Source organism: Lissotriton vulgaris, chromosome 2_1 (assembly GCF_964263255.1).
Source record: "Lissotriton vulgaris chromosome 2_1, aLisVul1.2, whole genome shotgun sequence".
Lineage (NCBI taxonomy): Eukaryota > Metazoa > Chordata > Amphibia > Caudata > Salamandridae > Lissotriton > Lissotriton vulgaris.
In genome coordinates this window covers 1,832,194,919-1,832,200,918 of record NC_141687.1, presented here as the reverse complement: position 1 = coordinate 1,832,200,918, position 6,000 = coordinate 1,832,194,919, and the positions used below count along the sequence as shown (strand labels likewise).

The 6,000-nt window shown below is 47.2% G+C and overlaps 1 protein-coding gene across 1 annotated transcript in view; it reads left to right on the top strand.

The window, feature by feature from the left end:
- The first annotated feature begins 1,845 nt into the window (after positions 1-1,845).
- The window catches only part of CORO2B (coronin 2B), a 581,091-nt gene continuing 576,936 nt past the window's right edge, over positions 1,846-6,000 (top strand). Inside the window, exon 1 of the mRNA XM_086957966.1 lies at positions 1,846-1,918. The gene's annotated coding sequence lies outside the window, so the exon portion shown is untranslated. The remainder of the gene's footprint in view (positions 1,919-6,000) is intronic.

The following is a 6,000-nucleotide window of genomic DNA, read 5'->3' as shown; positions in this document are numbered from 1 at the left end:
CTCATGCTAGGACGCCCAGTGCGCACCAGGATACCAATGATGAGTATGGCAACGCACGAACTGTACTCCAACTCTGATCATGAGGAGATCGCAGCCAGAGACAAGATGAAGAAGGAAAGAATGAAAGACTACACCGATGAACGGCGTCATGCCACTACCTCTCAAATACAAGAAGGGGACTGGGTGCTGGCACGACAAGAGCAGCACCGAAAGACTGATTGCCAATATCATGAGGTTCCACTCAAAGTAATACAACAAAAAGGAACTATGATCACTGCGGAAACTGACGGGAAAAGACTTACTAGGAATGTGACGTACTTCAAGAAGTGCGAACCAAAGGTCAAAGAGCTACTGACTGAACCGAAACTGGAGCCAAGTGACCCAGAGACACTGCCGACTGACAGTCAGTTACTGATGGAAACTACCGATGAGAATAAGAGTGACAGTGCCAACCTCCAGTCACGCCCCAGGCACGTGATCACGAAGCAATATCGCTTCATTGAACAATTCTAAAGGAAGAACAATTTGTTGTTTGCCGTGGTGTCTATTGTATTTTTTTTGTTGTCCTTTTCGTTTTGTTTATTCACAGAGGGGGGAGATGTAATGATGTCGATGCCCAGTGACCAACTTGACAGGCACTAGGACCGACCCGAGTGAGGGATGAGGGCGGGCGGAAAGGGAGGAGCTGGGAGCCCAAAGGGCAGCTGGTCAGTTAGCTGTGGGGATAGGAGGAAGAAGGGCGCTGCAATAAAGAAGGTCATACCGATACCTCATTGTGTCTGCCTGAGTTCTTGGGGGCAAGACACTACAAGTAGTGCTGACCTTTGCTGTAGCTTCCGGCTTCCCCTGTGTAAACAGCCATAAGAACAGTGCCTTGACTCCGTGCACACTGCCTCTCATGTCTTGAGGGCAGGTCAATGAATCCTTGATCAGAGCCTGGTGCAGCCATAACAGCTCTCGCATTCCTTTCCCAAGTGGTATCACTGTTCGCTTTCATTTGTGTATCCCATGCCACCACTGTCCAGGTTATATGATTTACGACCCTTCCGACCAGTTACTGGTCGCAAAAAGAGGTCACAAATTAGGACCCAACTTGTTGTGAATGGCATCTATTTTTTCGAGCAACCTGTGTTTTTATAGGTCGATTTGCAAAATACGACTTCTTAAAAAGTTCGGAGAATGACCTGCTTAGAAAATATTACTTATGCAAGTTGCAATTTATGACATCCTTATGATTGACATCACAGGGATGGTGGCCTGCAACGGACAGCAATCTTCTATCTTTTTGATTGCATTTCAAAATTGAAAAGTTGTTTTTCTTTTTTTTTTTAAAGCAACCCAATTTCCTTAAAGGGAACGGGGCAACTTTTAAAGAGAAAATGTCAATAGTCACTGCCCACCCACCCACCCTGAAATTATTATCTGGATTCCCTCAAGGAAAGGAGTCCAAAAAGAACCCCTTTCTCTCTCAGTGGCAGCTCCTCCGCTAGGGCGGAGAGGCGTTACCACACTGCTCTAGAGCAGTGCTACAAGGAAAAATAAAACGATAATAACACATTGGTATTGCCATTTCATTTTTCGCCACAGAGCCAGGTTGGAGCAAGGCTGGGCTGGTTCATAGGAGGAGTGGTATAGGCATTACTGCGTGCGCATTGACGTTTGTCCAACTGTCTTAAGACGACCAACCGTCATGCGCACTTAGCATGTTTCTACTGGCAGTGTTGCCCAGCTGGGTGGAGGGCTGTCCGAAGGCTCCCAGGTACTGCCTGAGCGGCCAAACAGGCTGCTCAGACCGATCAGACGCTGTTGTCCTGCTTGTGACAGCAGTGTTGTGATTGGCCATGGCGAAGCTAGGAGCTTCCTGCTTCCGGAAGCCAGGAGGAAGAGAGGACAGCGGAGAGGCAGTGGCCGTAACCAGGTAAGTGATTTTTGTTTTAAACTCTCCACCCCTTGCTGCGCCACCCCCGACCCTTAGCATCGCCACTGAACAGACGAGTTACCAGACCAACTTGGGATTCGAAAACTTACGTTTGTAACCTGAATAGCCTCAAGCCATTGAAACATAGGGTTCGATTCAGTATTTGGAAGGGATACCCAAAACACGCCCCTTCAAAATAATAAATCGTTAATAATTTCTAAACCCATTTTTCGACTCTGAAAAGGTTTTCTCAATCGTAAAATATGTTTAGCACACTTGAAGAAGATTGTGGCTGGTCTGAAACCCTCTAATTTGCCCAATCGGAGAATCTGACACTGGTAAAAGCTTTGCCCATCTGCCCCTTAATCGCTTTAAAGCCCATGTTATTGGGACAGTTCTCAGCCGTTGGGCCAACCTCTTAGAAGGAGATGAAGCTGTGACCACAAGATGGAGCCAGAGACCCACCTCATGAAAATGATTACACTTGGAAGGCTATGTTCTCTCTTTTTCTATTTCTCAATTTACAAAACCCTCTGCACAAGATGAGGTACTTCAACACAACTCGTTGCAAATACTCTCTGTACACACATTTAGCTGAATGTAAGCACCGCCTCCAGGCCCCGCACCAAGACAACTGGCTCCACACCAACTGTACCTTACCACTGAACAAAACGTCTCTCAGCGAATATCCTTTCAGTGTCCGAAACAGCACAGTAATACGGGGCATACCCATTAAACAGCAACAACTAGACCGTGTGCGCATGCTCAGGGGCCTCCCTATCAATGGTGCAACAGGTGCACTGACACCAGTGCACAAGTGTCTGAGAGGGCATGGCACCCCACAATGGCTATTTTTAAAACCAAACTAGAGATTGGGGTACAGTATGTCTACATCGCTCGTGTTAGGGTCCTGCACATTGTATCTGTAAAAAAAAATGCACCTGGTAGGTGTAAACCAACACACTTCTTTTCATGTGCCTTAGACACAAATGTATCTCTATACCTCTGCCCTCCATGCTCATACAATTTGCACAAGAATAATACCCCATGCACGTGCCAACCTCACACAAAATACCTGCTGCACATGCCCTCTGCCCCACAACAGAACTCCGCAAATTCCCCCATACGTACAAGCAAGCTTTGCGCATGGCATCTATGCGCGCTGCTTTATCCCAACACAGATCCAGGGCCGGCTCTAGGGCGGTGCGATCGGTGCCACCGCACCGGGCGCTGACTTGGGGTGGGCGCGTCATTTTTGCAAGTATATTGTCATTTAAAAAGCACCTGCTACCGCGTTCCTTGCCTCCAGCAATTATCAGGCATCAATTAAAATATCAAAATAACTCCAGTGATTAAAGCCTTCCAGGAAAGAGAGGGAGGTTTGTCTAGCGGAAGTTTCGACTCACCCAAAGGTAGCGCAGTGGGTTAAAATTCCTGCTGCTAAGAATATGTACCATGCGGCTAACAAAGTGCATGAATTATAAATAGGTCAGTGGGTTACTGTTTCTGCAAGAGAGCTCCTTCTGTTGCTTGTCGTTTGTGAGGCAAAATCGTAAAATAGAACATTGAGCTATTAACTGTCATCAAACAGTTGTGTGTAAACTGCAAGTATTATGTTCGAGCTATATTTTTTTGCCCAGTCTCATTATCCTAATCTTCCCAAAAGGGTTCATTTGGGTAGAAAACAATGTTTCTTAATAAAGAAAACCCCCAACAATGGTGTTACATTTTAAATTCTGAATTTTTGCTTTTCCAGAACATGGACTCCTATATATACTATATTGCCTACCAGGACCTCTAACATGTCACTCCTACACTACACCTTGAAGTCCTGTCTGATGTAACATGTCCTATACACTGATTTGCACACCTATGATTGTCTCTGTGCACTGTGTGTGTGTGAGATGTAAAGTGTTCTGACATCTTACAGTGGTATGAGTGGTGCTATAAAACTAAATGAATCCGAGAGACAGTGGTTTTGGAGACCTGAGGGGCACTGTTAAAGGGCAGTGGCGAGGGAATCCGTGCAGGGCCGGACTGGGAACCACAACCGGCCCTGGCAAAGTGCTCGGCCGGCCCCCCCTCCCCACTCGGGGAGCTGCAAAATCGGCCCTGTAACAAAATCGGCCCCCAGGAGCCCAAAACCGGCCCCCACTCGTGCGGCGCACCAGGGGATTGCCCGGTGCCTGTCCAGGCCTGAATCCGTGGCAAAGGTGGTCATTGGGGGGGGAGGGGCGCCATCAACCATTGTCGCACAGGGCACCACCAGTGTTAAAGCCGGCCCTGCACAGATCTCTGCATAGCTCCTCTGCCCATTAACACCACTATGCCCACACACTCCCCATACAATAAAACAGGAAGCGTCAAGGTGGCATTTTGATAGTAAAATGGCTGAATAATCCCAAAGGCCAAAATAAATTATTGAGTAGAAACTCGAGCCACCACTGGATAAACAACAAGAAACATTTTAAGTAATTCCAAGATAGACAGACTTTTTGTCATTAAATTGTCAATAGACATCTAGGCCTCTGTTGGTGAGTAGGCCGTGGGCTCCATTCGATAGCATCACACTCCTGAGCCTGCTCATGGCAGGCTGTTATTCTGCTGGGACCTGCAGATCATGTCTCTCTGCATTACCAGCCTGCTTGGGGGACAAGCATTTGCAATGCAATAGGTCTCGCATTTACGCGAGTTTGAGCAATTGGCATTGTAAATGACAGTGCCTTTTATTTATATTTTGGTTTTTAAAACAATGACAACAGCTATACTCGCATAAATGCAAGACCAATTGCATTGCAAATGCTTGTTGAAAAGCTGAGCTTGAAAGGCAGGCGTTACTTGGCCGGACATGCTCTTTTCCATGAATACTGGATCCCGAGGAAGGCTTAGCTTTCGTCCTGCCGGGGGCTCCGAGACAGGCAGCAGAAAGAGAGTGGTGGAAAAATAGGCATAGCAGGGGGCTGTTCTGTACCCTCAAGGGAATGCGGGGCTCATTTTGCATAACCTGCCCAAAAATGATCCGGCGCTGAGGGGTGAATACCGCTCCGATGACCGGACAGTGCGCGCTGGCCCCCATGTTTGAAAAGAAAAGGAGGTCCCAGTGCCAAGTGGAAGAGAAACTACGTGGGGTGGTAGAGTGGACGTTATGGGTGATTAAAGCCCGGTGCCAGTGTTGATAATATGAAAGTGGGCTCCCTGCTGTGAGAGGAGGAATTATATTGAGCAGTCAGCAGGCCACCATTGTTGAAGCTAAAGCACAGCATGCACGCTGCTTTCAAAATCAGCTGAAGCAGCGCATGTCGTCCCTGCAGAAAGAGACACTCATTAAAAAAAGTAGTGCCTACAGACTAAATCACACATACCGCGTAACAACTGAAGTCAAAGGGCCAGTCCTCATGGGAGGATACAAATGAAGACAAAGCAGTACTAAAGAGGAACTAACTAGCCTATTTACGAATCATCAGCCAGCATTTACGAAGGACAATGACATAAGCCAATGAAAAATATGGGCGGAGCCTCAGGTGCATACCCTAATACTGCATGCATCACAGCAGCGCATGCGCTGTCCAGGCTCGACCTAAAAATGCTAGGACATGGCCCGAGTCTCCTAGGGCCTGGATCTTAAGATGGGTTGAGGTCGGTTTCAAATCACAGGATAGGTGCACCGTGAACAAGTTTCATGTCACGGGACGCCTCCACGCTTGTTTGGGCAATGGAGTTCAGCGGGTGTCAGGGTTTCAGAAAGGATACATATTGTCTTTTTTGCCTATGCTGAATTGTAGGAACAAAACTATTCAATAGTAAAGGGTCAGACCTGCCCAGCTTCTCAGAGACTGCTTTGACATGGGATGGACATAGCATGTAACATAGCGGGAGGGGAAAGGGAATACTTTTCAATGTGCCAAATTATAAGCTATGAAATTGGGTTTCCATAACTGGGGGCAGGGGCTTCATGGCATTTTCTCCTTCTTCTAAGCTGATTTTGAAGTCATTTGAAAGGGTTGATGGTCATTTTACCTTCCTGTTCCCAAAGTGAATTGCCTTCTCATTTGGGTGAGATCCTGGAGATCATGGAAAGGGCT